The sequence below is a fragment of the Rissa tridactyla genome, chromosome 3 (genome assembly GCF_028500815.1).
Source record: "Rissa tridactyla isolate bRisTri1 chromosome 3, bRisTri1.patW.cur.20221130, whole genome shotgun sequence".
Lineage (NCBI taxonomy): Eukaryota > Metazoa > Chordata > Aves > Charadriiformes > Laridae > Rissa > Rissa tridactyla.
The window spans coordinates 121205087-121223911 of NC_071468.1; the positions used below are offsets into that span (position 1 = coordinate 121205087).

Genomic DNA, 18825 nt, shown 5'->3' on the forward strand with positions numbered 1-18825 from the left:
AGTATGGCTCCCATTGTGTAGAGAAGGAACACTGAAGGTAAGGAGAACTGAAGAAGCTGAAACAGGATGAAGAACAAAAGACATGCAGCCCTTCTCGTGGTGACGGCATACGTAGGAGAAAATGGCCTTCCAGTCTCCCAGGCAATGCGAAGCCCAGTTTGTTCTGAAATGGCCCGTTCAGATACTGGAAGCAGCCTGGCTGCGTTTAGGGCAGCGCTGAGCTCGTTTGGAGTAAATTGGGCTGTCTCTGCATAGCACGTAAACTGGCCCGTATAGGTGTGCCTAAAGAATAATAGAAGAGAATCAAAGTTAAGTGAGGTTGGGAAGAGGATGGGAGATGTTTGTTTTGAATTTCCAACGCGCGATGTGTTCCGTGCTGGGGAGTTGGTTGGCTGATTTTTCATATCTACGGGAGAAAGCAGGCGGTATTTGTAGCCACTCCATTCACTATTCCATTTGTAGACATTCCATATCATTCAGATAAGCAGCTGTCAGTTCTTTTTAAGATACTTTTTGTGTCGTGCTCTGAGTAACAGACAGTGTAATAACTGAATGGTGGTAATGGAGAAAAAAATATAAAAAAGGAATTCTAATCATTCCTTCCACTCATACCTCCTCCTCCTCTGACCTTCCAACCCCAAATGTGAGGAGGCAGGGCAGGTTTTTTAGAGAGACCCTGTGGTTTGCTTGCCAGAATCCAGACCTGTAACTTCTAAGATAAACAATGCAAGCTTTGAGGAAATGTTCTGTGTGAATAAGACCGTGAATGCATTATTTTTTTAATACTTAGATATTTTATTACTTTAACCATTTATTTCTGTTCTGTTTAGATGGAAAAATAATCATTTAAGAAGCTGCACCACTGGCTCCACTCATTAGCTCCATGTGGGATCTGTCTAGTAGGCACCCAAACCAATAAGCTCTGTGGAGAACTGACGGTTGGGTGAACAGGGTGCTTTTAACTTGGAGACCCAGCCTATAATCAAAGTGAATTTGTTAACTTTTCCATTCCAAGAGCAAACGCAGGTCCTTGCTTTACCCAGAATATGTTGTGAGGCGTCAAAGGTGCTAAGCAGGATGAAATTCTGCATTTTGGCAGGAAAAGGTGATAGTGGACAGCCTAGAGACTCTTGGGTATTGCCTGCTGATTGCAGCGGGTATGAGGCCAGAGCAATGAACGGGCACTTAGTACCCAAATCGCTTTTGCAACTGTACGGCCAAATTCCTTGTTGGTGATTGGAATAGGAGTATGTTGGTGATTGGAATTGGAGTATGTTGGAACTGGAGTATTCCAGTTTTGTTGGAAAATTCAGCAATGTAGTAAAAAATCAGTCCAGTTAAAAAAATCAGTAGTGTTCTCTATTATTTTCTAAATTCCCCTTTCCTGAGCGCATTCTGCTTCTGGGGTGGTGCTTCTTAGTTGTTCTGGGCCTGAAAAGACTTTGGACTCAAAGTTATCACTCTGTCCAAAACCTAGTTCAAGAATCAAACAAATCTCTGCCTCGTGTACTTGCGTATCAAAGAGCATGTTAATTGGTTAATATTTGCATGGAATAATAAAATTTCTTTGTAGTTTATAAGCTTGGTATTTCAAAGAAAGCTGTATTTTATCAGTGTGGGGTCTACATTGTTGGTTAATTCCTATCACACTTACTTTGTACCAAAACCCATTAGATGAGGACAATTATAACAGTGATATTCTCTTTGATCTTCATCCTCCTCCGGATTTCTTTCTCTGTAATGACGCTGCCAAAGCAGGACCTTGTAGCCAGGCTTCTTCGTCTTTTGGGGGGAACCCGTGGGGATGTACAGATCTCTTTTGTAAGGTCAAGCAGTGCTCTGGGCACTCTGCTGCTTTGGCAAAAACCCCGGCGCTAAAGAAAGCGTGGCTGCTTGGGAGCCGGAGCTCATTCGGGTGGTGAGCCCCTGGCACAGGTTGCCCAGAGAAGTTGTGGATGCCCCATCCCTGGAGGTGTCCAAGGCCAGGCTGGACGGGGCTCTGAGCAGCCTGGTCTGGTGGGAGGTGTCCCTGCCCAGGGCAGGGGGGTGGAACGAGATGATCTTTAAGGTCCCTTCCAACCCTGACAATTCTGTGATTCTGTGATTCTCATGGCGTGGGCTTTAAGGTTGGGCCCCTCAGAAATAACTGTATTCTCCGTAAAGTTTAAAATGAGCTAACCTTTCTTTTTCACATTTTATGCCTTTATGCCTGTATAGGTGGAGTATATCTTTCATTATTTTTAAAAGAAACTTCAGTAACTGCTTTGAGAATAAGGCAGAATATGCATTTTTATTTTGCAGTCTTTATCGTGCTTATTCTGTAAAAATTGTAATTGTTGTCCTTTCTTCAAAGCTGCGTTGTTTTTTTTTTACTGTTTTTATTTTTTATGAGAATCTAAATGTTTTCTTGCTTTTTAAGCCCAGTTTTGCCCAGTGTGGGTTTGAAGCAGCTCTGCAGCAGAATGTTTATATTTCGGTTTCGGGAAAAATGATACCAGTCTGTTCAGAAATGGAGTATTTGCAATAGTAAGTGGCATCTTTACAAGCTAAACATAATGATCAAAGAGTTGAAGAAATAACAAATTTAGTTGTCTTTTGGACAAAATTACAATGGAATAGCATTTGGTTTGTCATTTAGCTTCAGTATGATTTATTTTTCTTCTCTTTTAATTGAAGAACAAATCCAATTCATAACTGAATGCAATTCAGTCTTCTCATTTTCTGATGTGGGTAGAAAATATCTGTTTTATCTGTGTATAGGAGCTACAGTAATTCCAGCTTATTTTTCCTTTTTGAATAACTGAAATAAACTGAAAGAGTCAGACATTCATTACATGACATTATTATGCCCAGACACTTTTTTTAGAATTCATGAATTTTGCAGAACACTAATTCTTTGAGTGCTTTCCTTTCAGCTCTCATTAGTAACTATTCCTAGATTGGACATCTGACAGATAGGCAGCTAAATTAGTAAAGATTTCTATAAATTGCCTATTAATTTAGAATGAAATCTGAAGAACGTGTAAATAGATCTGCTCCCAAGAGATAGGGGCTTTTTGTTGGTTTGGGTTTTTTTTTCCCCCCATTAAATCTGTGTTCCTCTGCTAAAAAAGTAAGCTTAGCTAAACTCTACAGTGGAAGAATAAATTGATGAAACTAGCATGAAAATGCTAGAATTAAAGTTTCCAGTGATCCTTAGCACAGCCCCATTGCATGTGGTACGTTATAATACAGTGTTAATTGATGGCATGGGTTTTTTTCCCCCCTCCCTAGAACTCCTGACTCATTCTTTGCACGGAACGAATACTGCTCGCTTCAGAGTTAGTTACTCAGTGATTTTCTTTTTATCGCTCGTTGCTCATCGTGTGGCTGACTGCCATCTTTCCTGCACGGTATTCAAACCCTGCGATGAAGAGTTATTACTAACGTTCATGTGCTCTTTTGTGGCACATGTCACACTATGAGAATACTTAACCAATATTAATTATTTTTTTTCTTCGCCGTACTCTTGGGAGAAGTATTCTCTACATGAGATATATAATTTGGTGGAGGTACAGAGAATAAAATTAAAACAAATAGAAGGCAAATTAAAACCCCAGCTTCTCAGTCACTCTAGAGTACACAACTAGAGTATACCTTTTGTGAAATTGCTTCGCTTTATCTCTGCATCTTTATAAGTTTAAAGAGCTCATTTTTTTCAGTGACGGATATACGACCTTTTACAAATCAAATACCATGGTTTAAACAAGGAATGGGTAAGGATTGCTCACTTCCTAAAATAATTGTTTTCACTATTTCAGAGGCAGAACAGGATCCAGTTTCCCAGAAAAATACTGAGTGGTTTTAATCTTGAGTTGGAAGACAACCTTTTTTACCACCTGGCCTTGATCCTTCATCCTGACAAATCCTACCTCTGCAGTGAAGGAGACAGGAGTTCTGTGACAACCAGAGGCACAGGACAGTAGTAACTTTACAGCACTCACTAGTATTGCTGCACGTGTAGATATAAAATTCCAGGGTAACACTTAAAAGGATATTTCCTTTTAGACTTCTATCTTTAATCCTTACGATTATTGTGTGAGACAACTTTTTTTATGATAAATGTAAGCATAATAACTGGCTAGTTATGGCATAATTAAGTTTTATTGAGTCTTCTGAAGTCCCTGGTCCGTTTTCAGAGCAAGGGGACGTGGTTAGGTGAGTGTTGTTCTGATCTAGTGCGATGTTTCTTTATTCTTCTGCATAGATGAGCTTCATTGTATATGTTTTCCAAACATAAAAATAACAGTTCGGAACTCAGCATGTCCACTTTTACGATCAAGAACGTATACAACTTTGTATAGGTTCCAGCGGGAGACCGAATGGTTTCATCACAATAGTGGAAGTACTAGATTGAGGCTACAAGTCTCCTTCATCTCAATATCAGAATCCTCATGCGGCCTAACCTCCTGACGCACTGGCCATGTAGGGTGTTGGACAACTTGCAGGTGGCTCATAGGTAGGAGATGGCAGTGTTCCCTGAGGTCTGCTTCAGTGTAAACAGGGAGAGGTGAGGTATGCCGCTGGATCCTGAGATGGTCTTTCCATCTCAATGGTTTGAATCTTTCTTGTTTGGCATATTTCACGCACAGGAGCTGTGTTTGAACGAAGCCATATCCAGATCAAGAACGAAAAAGACGCTTCACTGTTTAGGACACTGATTTACTGTTAGGATATATCAGTATGTCAACTTTATGTATACCATACATACTGCACGGATTCATTTTACCGCAGTCTTACCTTGAGATGTTTGATTACCAAACTCAAAAGTTTTGGATTTAGCGAGAAACAGAGTATTTAAAATGCTTTTTAGGGACTTTGATGTAAATATTTTTTTTTCATTTGCAAGTTACTGATCTGTGAAATTGGGGTGGGGAGGGGCTAAAGTACTGAAGATAAAGAATTCTATAAATAGCACAGCCACTCTTCCTGTGAGACTGCGCAAAGATCATTGAAATATTGTATATACCTTTTTTCTTTTTTGAATTTCTTTTGATGGCTGTACAGAAGTACGTACAGCATAATTCTTACTTTCCAGAATTCTCATATTTCTGTGGAAAGAGAGAAAACCAAGAAAACAAGGAGAAAAAGGTTTCTTCTGTCTTCTCTATTGCTGCTTTTTGCTTTGTTAACCAACAGGGTATTTGTGAATGGAACTCGCTGTGTTTTAGGATTTCAGATATTAATTGTTATCTTCTTCTGTCCTCCTTCACGCTTGTTTAGGAGGTAAACAAGTCAATTTCTGTTTTACAAATACATAAGGGGAACAGACTGATTCTGGGTCTGAATTTTGGAGTTGGTAGTACCTGTTCTAAAATAAGTACTAGCCTTGCTGTTGAAAATATGTGGTTGTGTTCAGCTCTTAACATGCCTGCGGTCTTATTTAGTTAATTATCATGCTATCTCTACTTTTTTTTAAATACAAAAAAAAAAAAAAAAGAAAATGTGCTGATAGAAACAGTCTTTATGTAGCATTATTAAATAAAAGTCTTTATCAGCTATCTAAACATAGGATCTCAGACGTTTCAATCCAAGGTTTGACCAGTGGTTTTTTTTTTTTGTTGGCCTTGGGCTGGTCACTTGAACTTGGCATGCATCTGTCTTGGCTTGATTATTCCTCTCATTACCATAAATCAGGAGTAATTATGCTGAAGTTATTGCAATTTTATGGAGGCAAAAGACCTGTAAAAAAAGCAGAGAGAATGCTATACTAGCAAAGAGCTGTAGTCTGGTGCTTGAGAGGTGAGTTTAGCTACAGGCTAGACCAGACTTCTCTGTGAACCTTCAGGAAGTCTTGTAAGTTGCTCTGGCCTTCACTTTGTTGTCTGTAAAATGGGAATGATGATTTTCTTTTTTCTTTTTTTTTTTTTTTAATTTAATAAATTTAACTTATGTCATTTGAGGGATGAACAGTGATGAAGGTCATAGGAGTTTGTCTCTGTTGTTTAGTACAGTTTTTAGTCCCTTATAACTGAGAAATGGAGAATACTGTCATTCTGTGTGTGATATTTTACCAACATAAGAAAGACATGGACCTGTTGGAGCAGGTCCAGAGGAGGCCACAAAGATGCTCAGAGGGCTGGAGCACTTCTGCTGTGAGGACAGGCTGAAAGAGTTGGGGTTGTTCAGCCTGGAGAGGAGAAGGCTCCAGGGAGACCTTATAGCAGCCTTCCAGTACCTAAAGGGGGGCTGCAGGAAGGATGGGGAGGGACTCTTGATCAGGGAGTGTAGTGATAGGACGAGAGGTAATGGTTTAAAACTGAAAGAGGGGAGATTTAGATTAGATATTAGGAAGAAATTCTTTACTGTGAGTGTGGTGAGACACTGGAACAGGTTGCCCAGGGAAGCTGTGGCTGCCCCATCCCTGGAGGTGTTCAAGGCCAGGCTGGATGGGGCTCGGAGCAGCCTGGTCTGGTGGGAGGTGTCCCTGCCCATGGCAGGGGTGTTGGAACTGGATGATCTTTAAGGGTCTTTTCCGACTCTAACCATTCTATGATTCTGTGATAAAAGTGAAGATTTACACTACTTAAATAGTTGAAGTTGTAAGTAACATTAAGATCTTTTTATTTACTTTGTCCACCAGTCAGCATTGTAGAATATTTGTTTAGTAGAGTATTAGCATCTTTGAATTTATTTAACTCCCTTGAGGGAATCTCCTACAACTTTTCTGTTGCCAGGTTTTCTGATACATTTCTTCCCACTATCATAGTTAATATCCTGGGAACAGCTTGAGTTAGCTAAAGAAATTGCTTGTGACTATAGTACTTTCATATTTGTAGATTTATGTTGCTACTAAGCCTGTAACTCTAGGGATTTTTTTTAAATTTAAGGAGAGTGCAGAACATAAGCAAGTGTTGTACTTAATCCTGTCTATTAAACATCACCATGGAGTCATCAGAGCACAGTCATTGCCTTTCCCTTGTGCTTTTCTCAGTATAACTTATTGCTTTGTTTAAAAAAAAAAAAAAAAAAAAAAAGAAAAAAAATCAGGGCACTTACAAATCTTCTGTAAAACTAGACATTTCAACTGAGATCAACATTTTGTTGTTCAAAACAGGATAACAGCTGTGACTTTGTAAGCTACTGTTAGTGGTTTTTAGAAGCTAATTTGTCAGCTAGCTGGCACGCTGAGCTCATTTGCCGAAAGAAGTTGATGTCATCTCCCATATCGTTCTTTGTCAAAGCTCAGCGTCTCTTTCTTTAACCAGCGATTCCCAAATAGAACGTTACAGAACGGGGCTGTTTGCCAGCGGCATTAGTTTTCTGTTTATGTAACTTCAATTTAGATCATTCATGGCTTAACACAAAATTCAGTCGTCATGTGAGAGTTGATTACCCTTTTTTTTTGGATCCTGTATTCATGATATGTAGCTTCTTTTTGTGTGGTTTGAATAAAAAAATGTGAAGAGCAGAAATGTTTATTATTTTCAAGTATTGCTACTTAATTTAATCAAACAATATTCAATGTAGTTCATTATTGCTTGTTCCGCATATAGTACAAAATAAGGTTTTATTTAATGGCTATAGCTGTCGATTAAAAATAAGTTTTCTTGGAAGAATGAATGAATGTCTAAAATCACTGAGTATCAATTAAATGTTAATACTGGACATTGTTTTGCCACGAAATTATTTATAATTTCTGCTGAACATCCTGTCCAAAAAGGAGCTTCAAAACTGCACGTTTTCAGGTTCTGTCTTATTGCTTAGAAGTAATGGCCACATTGGCATAGGATTTGGTGGGAGCCCAGTAGTTCTAATCTTTTAAGTAAATTATTTTGTGGCTTTTTAGTAGCTTCAGTGTCTCAGTAGCTTTACAAAATGTGGTGGGATATAAAGAAGAGATCTTTTTACAAGATGCCGGCTAAATAAAAGATGAGAAATTAAGGGTGGGAATAGTTTATTTTCACACTGGAGCAAAGTTACTTGTGAGATCTACCAAGGATCTTGGACAAGTGAGAAAGCTTGAGAAAGTTATTTAGAGTACCGAAATCAAATGCTGATGGTGTGGAGCCACAAAAGCATTTCACAGAATTGAGTGGGTGATACGACAGGTGAGATCCATTGCTGATAAACACAGAGTCATGTGCACGAACTCTGTGCTGTTTATTTTTGTAGAAGAGGAGCTCTGAGATTCACAGTGGATACCTCTCAGAGCTTAGTAGTTGTCAAAAATTCATTAGATTTTAAATGAATTGAGAGTGTGCGAGGAAGAGAGCGGTACTAGTAGTTCTGCTGTTCTGCTCACCCTATTATGAAAACAATATTCTAGAATTAGAAAAGAATTGAATGAATTCCATACAAGGAGAAACTAAATTGTCAAGCTGCTAAAGCCTGGAAAGAGACAATTGGGAGGGGAATGTGATAGAAATCTAGAATTATGAGCAATGTGGAGAAAGTGAATGGGAACAATTATTCCCATTTTTCATAACAAAAACTAGGGGCACCTAATTAAATTATCAGATGGCAGGCTTAAAATGAACACAAGGAAGTAGTTTTTTAACAGTGCGTAATTACATTGTTGAATTCATCAACTCGTTGCCACAAGGTACTGTGGGGGCCAAAAAAATATAGTAGCTTAAAAAGGAAGAAAAGGTGATCGTGTAGGCGAGGTTTGTCTATAGCAATAAAACACAGTTGTCTAGTCGTAAAATGAGGCTAAACTTTAGGTCTGTTGGAGAGAAAACCAAGTAGGGGCTTTCCCGAAGAATTCGGTATTGGCCTTTGTAGAGAGTCTTTGGTCTCTGTGCAGATCCCAGGTCTGAAGGTTTTGTGTATAGATCCACTGATAACAGTATCTAGATGATAGTGCTGCGTAACGGTGGATTACCGCGGGGGCAAAAACTCACCAAATCTTCAAAGATTTGATGTTCGTGCGTAAATGAGTAACGGGTGTACAAAAATCAGGATGCTGAAATGGAAGGACTTTAATCGTTTATGCTTATGAGAGTAAGTAGGCTGTACTTCTGTAGAAGTATTTTCAAAAGCATATCGCCTTAGTAGCATTGATTTGATTTGTAATTCATTGGTCATCCAGACATTAGTATTTCACTGTGATTTTTTTAAAACAATAAGGCGTTTTCCAGTTTTGTTGTATCAGGGTATTCCGTCTCAGGTTTTTCAGATTTTTCTGTTGTTGTTTTCCCTATTTAAATCTCTTCTTTATTTTGTTGACGCTTTTAAGTCTGGTTCTTTGAATGCTGATATTTTGTGCTCCGGTTGTTGATCATCTTCGTGATTTTGCTGGGTCTTTCTGGAAGAATTAGCCTATTGAAAGCTATATGGCTACCCTCAGTAGCTGTACATATCATAAAAGTAAGGCTTCCAATGGGAAAGGAGTTACCACTTCAAAATGTCTGGAAAATGCTGGGTTTAATAATCTGCACCTTAATCTTGTAGTCCTTTTCTGAAGGAAGCAGCCCCATTGAAAGCCATAGTATTAAGGCTACTAAAATTTTATTCATTTATCTAAAATGACTGACTTTTGGGAGGGATTCACTTATGTATTTAATGTTATCCTACTTATTTCCTAAAAGTATGCTTTGATGAAAGCCTTTGGGCATAAATTTGGTTCCATTTCATCAGCGGGTACGAACAAAATTAAGCCTTAAGGTGTGCTTAATAATGAAAAAGCCCCAGTAAAGTTTCAAACTATAACGTTATGGATGATAATTTATAATAAATCTTAACAGAATAGACAGGCAAAATATACTGAAACCATAATATGTGTATTTGTTATTAAACATTTATTTGAGATTTTTTATTTATTTATTTCGGTATTCAATCCAGCATTTATCGTTTTAGATTTCAACCAAGCTTTTATGTATGCCTGAGGGTGAACTTTATACGTCTTTTTATAGATGAGAAACACAAAATGTTATCACACTGCCATCTGGACTGGTTTATCCTTCTATCGTCACAGATTTATGATGATTATATTCAAACACTTAATGTTTTCTTTTTCAAACATTTCAACACGGTAGACTAGTAAATCAAAGCTTCCTTTCGAAAGGTTGATTGGTGCAAATGTATCTAATCACATCCGAAGTAGATTCAGAACTCTATTCAAAGCGGCAATACCGTGTTTTTGGATTACAGAAGGACCACACATATTGTATGCGGTTCTTTAATGGTTGCATAAAACTCTGTCCCGTGTTCCCTGAACCCTGATTATTTCCAGAGGTAGTAGGTAAAAATTTCTAACTTCCCCTTCCTCTTTCTCATCCATTAAAGAGTTTTGTGAGGTAGCACTTTTGTGGCCTGACTGTTGATTTCTGCATCGCCATGTGATTATTTAAAAGCCTACGCCTCTGTCAGTGTGAGAACAAAGTAACTGAGCTGCTTTTCCTACCTATAGTTCTGAGATTTGTTATGGAGTATCTGTTGTAAGGCATATTTCACTGTAGACTTCTTTCTCCCCCGCCTGCCTGTGAACCCCTTCATCCCCTAAAAAACTTTTTAAGGGGGTCTGTTGGTTTGGTTTTGTTTTTTTTTTCTTTGTTCTTTTTTTTTTTCAAATGACACTGAAAATTCAGGTCAGCAATTGTCAAATGTATTTTTGTATTTTGAGAACTTACTTTACCGAGCGGGGCTGGTAGGATGAAAGTTTTGTTGCCTGACAAGCTGTTGGGGGACAGCCTACGCGGTGTCCATGCCTGCTTCTCTGAACGTGCAGCGAAAGTGGGCCGGCATTACTGTGTGGCCGAGAAGGACATTTGAGGTGAAATTGTTACTTTTTTTTGTTTAAAAGGACAAATTTATTTTAAGGCGTAGACTTCACAAACCTTTTAAGTGTCTGATGTTACCGTAATAGTATAAGACTAGTTAAAAAAAATCCAAACCCAACCCTCTCAAGTAGCAAATTCATTTTGATTTTTGCCAAAATGCTGTTACTTTTTTTTTTTTTTCATTTGCTCAACTGTTGTAGCAGTGTGAATATTTTGCAAGCATGTAAAACTGAAAACACCATAGCCAGACGTATTTGCTAATTTCTGGAAAAGCCTGGAATGTGGATTGAGCAAGACGAGTAGCATAATATAGAGGTATGTGTGGCATCATTAGTATTTTCAAATTAGTATCGTGCAAATATAAATACTTTCTTTTTTTTTTTTTTTCAAAAGCAGCAAGAAAATAGCTTTTTAAAAATGTAAACAAAGTGTTTAATCAGGAGGAATTTGCGGCTTGTTGTAACAAACCAATATTGAGTCTCTTGTTCACGTATTTCAGTATTTTGTCTATAGCAGCGGCCAGAATTGGTTACTTGAGAAAGAAGTAAAAGAATTGTGAAAGGGGGCAGCTGTGCAATAGCCTGCTCATAGGGGCGGGGAAAAACCACCCGACCATCAGTTAGTGATTTAAGTTTCTGAAATACAAGCATATTTCATAAGTTTTATATAAAAGGAATTTAGGAGTTTTTAAACTCAACTTTAACGTGAGGTATTGTGTTGTATTATGGCCATCGGCACATGTTTTAGAGAAAGATGAAAGAAGCTTTGCAGTAGATACATGGGATAATCAGCTTTCCGAGAAGGTCTCATTGTAATCCTTCATACTGAGATAAAATTTTAAACCTCAGATCATGAGGTTTGTATTTCTTTCAAAACATATTTGAATACAAGCTCTCAAGGATCCAGGACATGTTTGGGTACTAACGGATAATTGTTGTCCATGTAAGCGTTCGGTTATAAAACCATTGAACAAATTATTCAATGAGCCTGTTTTTCTTGGTATTCGAGTCGTACTTTTTCTCCTGTCCAGAAGCTTCAGCTCTAGTCTTTCCTGCTTTGATTTGGCAAGGGAGCTGGATCACGGCAGATTTAAGGCTTTTTTCTTTACACAACACTTTATTTCTACAGAACTTCTGCATCGCTATTACCCCTTCGCTCATTGGCCCGTTTCAGCAACATTTGACAAAATGAAGAGGGATGAGGGCGGTAGATGCCTGGTCAGTGCAATTGCATAAGCCTTGTTTCTTAACACCACGAGCAGTGCTGGAGAGGGATACTCAGCATTTATCTTACTGTTTTAAATAGCGACTGTGCTGTAATCTTGGTGGATGCTACACTGGTAAGGCAGGTTAGTGGAAATTGTAGAGTCTCCCGTTTAGTTTTTTCTAAAGCCGCCCTTTGCGTATCTTTGTCTTGTTAACTCGTCCTCAACATCAGCAACTGCAAATGAGTTATACAATATAAGTATATTCTGTGGGAAGATTATTTCTTTCAATTAGTAGATAATCTGAGAGCTGGGCTATGTTCTAGAAGCATTTCCATTCCTTGGAACTCAACTTTGAGAGAATAAAGAGGCTCCATGAAGTCCTTCTGCGTTCCGTCAGGGCCTTGACATACAGGTGATGCAGGATCATATGGTAGCTCATGGGTTTGGTGGTATCGTCGAATGATTCTACACTGACAGAGGGAATAGTTTTGTAACCCTTCCCTTGACTTATGGTGCTTACATCTCATGTTCATTGAATGATTCAGTATTTTACCCACCACCTAGGTAAACGATCTCAGTTATTTCAGACTGATATCGACAAGTGAGAGATTTACTGTGCTATTTTCAGTAATAAAAATATCCACAGGTCAATAGATTGTGTTGTGAATTCCACAGAAATGTCTTTGGTGTAAGCACAGAACTGAGCTCAGTCTTTCCATTGGGTAAGGGGAAAGGTTTAGTGTGTTTCCCCTCTGAATCCTTCTGTTACCCAGAATGTTTTCGCCCTCTAGATAAACATACTGGGGCAGTTCTGGTTCCGAGACCTTCTGGGTCTGTTGGTGAAGAACTGCTTTCACTGCCTTGGAGTTTCAGGAGCACGTACGTCTGAACCTTGCTTGTTCTCATTGCAGCATCCCCTGGATAAAGGATGGGTCTTGTTGAAGTGCATGTCCCTCCTTGGGGGGAAACTTCTCATTGATGGCAGAAACTTCTCTTGTAACTCTAAGTAGATATTGTCATTTTCTTGTGTTACCCACCCATGAATCTTATCTTCCTGTTCATTACGGCTAAATAGTTGTTGCAAGAGGGATTAGTTTCATTAATTTCATGTGTCTGCCTTGTCAGCATATGCACCTGGGAGAGTAAGCGTAACCTTTGTGTCTGTAGCCAACAGAAAGAAAGAAGCCATTTTAGTTAGTGATTCACTTGAAATTAAGAGTCTAAAATCAACCAGGTGAATCATAACATGTTTCTCTCCCCTGCCTTTGGAGGAAGTGTAGGCTGACTTATATGTAGATATTTGGTCCCCTCAGAAACATCATGCTTCACCCATGGGGTAAGTATTTCATACTGCAACTGGTGGAGAACGAGGCCATGAAGTGCAGTTTGTTACTTTGATGTTACTGTCAGAATCTTTGCCGTAAATGTGTGCTGCTGTACTTGTTGTGCAGAGTATGTCCCTGGGGCAGGTCTTTAAAGTACTTTTCCATTCTTTTGTCTGAATGGTGTAAAACAGTGTTGTTATTGACATCAAAGCTGCTCTTCTAGACTGCCTAGCTGGACCTAAACCTCAGATATGTTTTTTCTTCTTCTTTTTAAACATTCTGAATTAATTGTTTTTTCTTAGAGTACAACCACTTTATTATCATGGAATCATAGAATGTGTCAGGTTGGAAGGGACCTCTAAAGGTCATCTAGTAGTTAAGCTTGATTGTTTACTTCTGTTACATTTCCATATAATGTTTGTATCATTAAAACCTATCAAATAACTAAGAATTTTTTATTTTGTTAGGGCAAGCTTTGTCATCTTTCTTTTTCCTTCAGTAAGTAAAAAAAACCCAAAGAAACAGAAACAATCCATCAGTCAATCCTAAGGTCTTCTATGACGTTCATCACGTTTCATCTTTGAAACAGTTCCTGCATTCACTTTTATAAATCAGCATCTCTGCTTGTGGAAACAATTCAGCAAGGCTCGGCTGGGGTGGGATCGTCTCCTGTAGGTGCTGGGTTTGTGAGAGCAGCCCTTTAAAGAGACTCTCCCCTCAACAGAGAAACGACACCTGACTTCCAGCACTGTAAACTGGTTTATTGGAACTTCTGATTTTGGGATCAGACCCTAGATTCTTTGAAATCATGGGAGAATCATAGAATCATTTAGGCTGGAAAAGACCCTTGGGATCATCGAGTCCAACCATCAACTCCACTCTACAAAGTTCTCCCTTACACCATATCCCCTAACACCTCATCTAAACGACTCTTAAACACATCCAGGGATGGTGACTCCACCACCTCCCTGGGCAGCCTATTCCAGTGTCTGACCACTCTTTCTGTGAAGAATTTTTTCCTAATGTCCAGCCTAAACCTACCCTGCTGCAGCTTGAACCCATTCCCTCTTGTTCTATCGCTAATTACCTGTGAGAAGAGACCAGCACCAACCTCTCTACAGTGTCCTTTCAAGTAGTTGTAGAGAGTGATGAGGTCTCCCCTCAGCCTCCTCTTCCTCAAACTAAACAGTCCCAGCTTCTTCAATCGCTCCTCATCAGATTTATTCTCCAGGCCCTTCACCAGCTTCGTTGCCCTCCTCTGCACTCGCTCCAGCACCTCGATATCTCTCTCGTATTGAGGTGCCCAAAACTGGACATGATACTCAAGGTGTGGGCTCACCAGTGCTGAGTACAGGGGGACAATCACCTCCCTCCTTCTGCTGGTGACACTATTTCTAATACAAGCCAGGATGCCATTGGCCACCTGGGCACACTGCTGGCTCATGCTCAGCCGCTTGTCACTTAGAACCCCCAGGTCCTTTTCTGCCAGGCAGCTCTCCAGCCACACTGCCCCAAGCCTGTAGCGATGCATGGGGTTGTTGTGGCCCAAGTGCAGGACCTGGCCCTTGGCCTTGTTGAAGCTCATACCGTTAGCATTGGCCCATCGGTCCAATCTATCCAAGTCTCTCTGTAGAGCCTCCCTATCCTCATGCAGATCGACACTCCCGCTGAGCTTCGTGTCATCTGCAAACTTGCTGATGATATACTCTATGTCCTTATCAAGGTCATCAATAAAGATGTTAAACAGAAATGGTCCCAACACTGAGCCTTGAGGGACACCACTTGTGACCGGCCACCAGCTGGATTTAACTCCATTGACCACCACTCTTTGGGACCGCCCAGCCAGCCAGTGCTTGATCCAGCAGATCGTATGCTCATCCAGGCCATGAGCCGCCAGTTTTTCCATGAGAATCTAGTATTAGTGACCGCAGCTGCAGTTTAACGTAGTCTCTGAGCTCAAGGAAATAACTTACCTTTCCTCTTAAACCTGTCCCCTCTTTTTGCCTGGGGATGGTACGTGCCCTGTTTCGCAAACCTGTGATTTAGATGTCATCTTCAATTTCTCTAAGACTTACCTCAGAGCAAGTATGGCATATCTTGCTGTTAAACAATTGGCAAAATAACAGTATTTTCTTCAAACTTTCAAGTCAAAGTTTAATGCCATGTGATGTATTTTCATTAACTCTGAAAGAAGTAGATTTTTTTCTTTTTTTTTCCTTTGGCATGGGAACTCCTGTGGAAATGTGTCTGCGCAGTTTCTTTGTATTCTGTCATTGGGGCATTTGAGTAATGTGTGATAATAGAGCTAAAAGGCCATTCAAAGAGGAATGAGAATAGTGTGTAAAATCAAATGCATAACCTAAATTAATTTTTGTGGGTGGGTAATACTTAAAATGAGAAATTCTTTTAGTGCAGGTATTTGTTTGTTCTAACTTATTATTTCAAGTTGACTTTTATTTGTACTGAGTTGGGTACATAGTCATCTCAGTAGCAACTGCAATGGTGAATCTGTTCTCGCCACCCTACCTGGATTTGCGTTGGTTTTAGAAATTTTATTTCTTCTGGGAAAAAGGAAATAGCTGATGTTAAGTATTTTGTCAGTTCAGGTTGAGCTAAAATAATAATACAAGCAAATCTTAGCTCTAAGCTTTGAAGAATATTGTTGAAAAGCAGGAAATTCATATCGGGACAACTTATAATAAACTTAATCAGCAGAGTTGCATTCTGGTTGATGGAAAAGCTTTGTTGAGTCATTCTCCACCAAAGCCGAGAGCAATCACTAGAGTCTGTGCTGCTTAAAAGGACTGATTTTTTTTTTCTTTTCTTTTCTTTTCTTTTTTTTTTTTTTTTTTTTTTTCCTAAAGAGGAGGTTCATGTGGACTGAATTCCCTTTTACAAAATGGGCATGTTTCCCAGGGAAAACATGATACTTCTTCACTAATCAGGATGGAGCCTTATCCTGCAATGGGACCTACATTTTGGTCTTTTCGCCACATCATTGCTGTTTTCTACATGGACAAAAATAGATATAGAGTAAACCAACCCAAAAAGTCAATTATAGGGTTTTATAGTGATGTACTGTGAAAAATTTGGTCATGTTTTTCATTATACAGAATGTTCTTTCCGAAGACATAAACAGAAAAAAGCACATATGTTTGATTTTAAAAATAACTTTGCTTAGCTGTTTAAAAAGGCTGGAGACGTTTTGGATAGCTCTAAATGATCAGCATCGTAATTATATGATAAAACTTCTGTGTAAAGACCTATCTGGTTTATAATTATTTAACTGTTGGGATTTGGGGGTTCAAGAGGTATACTTTGAAAAATTTCTCTTATATATCTGAAAAGTCTGAGTTATTCATCTTCCTCTCCTCTCTAATCAGGAAGTAACTGTTAAATCTGTGATGTCAGTTTAGGGGGAATGATTTAATTTAAAAAGTATTAACATGTGAAAGAAATATTGGAATGAATGAAAACAGTTTGGTCCGCTGACATTTAAACCAGTGATTATCCCAGGACAGCGTAGTGTAGGAGAGATGCTGAAGTAATAACTACAATTACAGTATCAAAGCAATAAAAATTAATATGTAATAATAGAATTATCAACAAAAGCCACATTGTTCAGTGGCGGGTGCCTGAAGTTCGGTAGATGAACCCATATTTGGACATCCACGGAAAACGCGGGAAGACTTTGGTAGGTGCGGAGCTCTGGCACTTCACGTTGTTTTTGTGGCAAATTGCAAACGCTCAGCACTTTTGCAAATGAGTCCACCTCCATCTAGGTTTCTAAATGCGGACACTAGTATTTGAAAAATGAGAAAGATTTAAAGATGCGGAGAGCTATCCAAACGAACCTAACTACTTTTTGAAGAATAAATGCGGGTGGGTTTTTCAGATAGTTTAATTTAATTTGTTAGATTTAATTTTCGCTAGATTTAGTTTGGGCCTGATCCAGTTCTTAATAAATTCAGTGGGAACTTTTGAAACCTTTGTTTATATGTTTATTGCTAACACGTTTTCTGACTAAATTTGCTTGTTTTGCTTGACACTTAAACTAAGTAAACAATTGCTTACTTTGATTTACATGAAAACACCCTTTAGTCTTATTCTTTAAAGAAAAAATAATTCATAAAAATTACTATTTCTTGAGATTATTACATATGCCAAAATTATCAAATGCGTAATGCAATAATAGAGATATTACTAAGTTGGCTACTAATTTTTTTTATGATTTCTAAGCAGTTTGTTTCCAGTTCGCAAATACTTTGTGTTTCCAGTGCAGTGACCTTTACACGTCAGCAGTTCTTGTCACTTGGGTCGTGTCCTCCTGCTTCTCTCCCTTGTCAGTCTGCATCGTCTTTTTTATTTCTCCACAGAAAGCAGACCTTACCACCACCTTTTCATTTAGTTGCCATATTTACGAGGTGCTTCCTTTGCATGTTCTGGGTAACCCAATACATATTTCCTCCTACTTATTTCCTCTGTACAACTTGATTTCCCCAAGCAATACCGTGTTTCACTTCCTTGAACTTCAGTCTTGCATTCATTCTGATTCTCTTCTAATCAATCCATGGATCTCTCAGGCTTCCTTGCGCTCTAACTCAGCCATTGGATGTGCCTTCAGTTTGTGCATTTAAAGGCCAAAGAAGTATTTTAGGTTATCTGTTCTAACCTGTTCTATCAGTTGTCCCTGTTAAAAAGTATTTCCACCAAAAACGTTAGTAAATGTTTGACTCAAACTTTTCTTCCAAAATGTATTTAGACATTCCAAAATGGATTTAAATGATGAAAAGATAATGAATTTACTATGTCTCTTAGTAGTCTGTTGAATTAATTACTCAATCACTTAAGAAGTAGTTGTATTAAATCGAATTTGAATGTGTCTGATGTTGATTTCCAGTCACTCTGGCTGTCTCCACTCTTCCATGCTCTTCCTCCAGGAAATATACTTTCATTAGGATATCGAGTCACCTTTTGATGGGATTTTCACTAAGCTAGACAAGTTGGATTCTCTCTGTCTTTTGCTATATTTTCTAGTCAGTAATTTATATCTTTTATCTCTTAAAACTGGATCCTGGGACTGGGCACAGGATTTTAATATCTGCATCGCAAATGAGGCATAGAGAGGTGAAATAACTTTGCAGTCTTACATCTGGTGATCTCATTAAATATTTTGCAATTATTGTTGTAGTGGGGACTGCTAGTAAATTGAATATCTGCTCTAAATCTTCACTTCTTTTCAGTGCTGTCTTCTAGAGTGTTGTGCATGTTGCAGTTACGGTGTGTATTTTTCTCTAAAATATGTAGCTTTACGTTGAGATATATATCAAATTGTGTTTTGTTTGAATGGACCCCCATGTGTTTAGGTAATCCACATCACGTTAAATGCCTGTAGTCTCTAGTACTGGAAGGGGCTGGGATGGTGTCCCATTGTGGGGCCAGTGTGGACTGGGGGGAAGGTGAGGGATTGAGCAGGTATGGGGGTGCTTAGCTGCTGGCGGGGGTCAACCCACCACATCATCTTCAGATT

At 38.8% G+C, this 18825-nt stretch overlaps 1 protein-coding gene across 6 annotated transcripts in view; it reads left to right on the forward strand.

The window, feature by feature from the left end:
- The window catches only part of SUPT3H (SPT3 homolog, SAGA and STAGA complex component), a 292380-nt gene that overhangs the window by 54881 nt on the left and 218674 nt on the right, over positions 1 to 18825 (forward strand). The window contains exon 3 of one of the 6 annotated variants that reach the window (XM_054194656.1): positions 10964 to 11078. The exons of the other annotated variants lie outside the window; for them this stretch is intronic. The gene's annotated coding sequence lies outside the window, so the exon portion shown is untranslated. The remainder of the gene's footprint in view (positions 1 to 10963; positions 11079 to 18825) is intronic. 6 annotated transcript variants of the gene reach the window in all.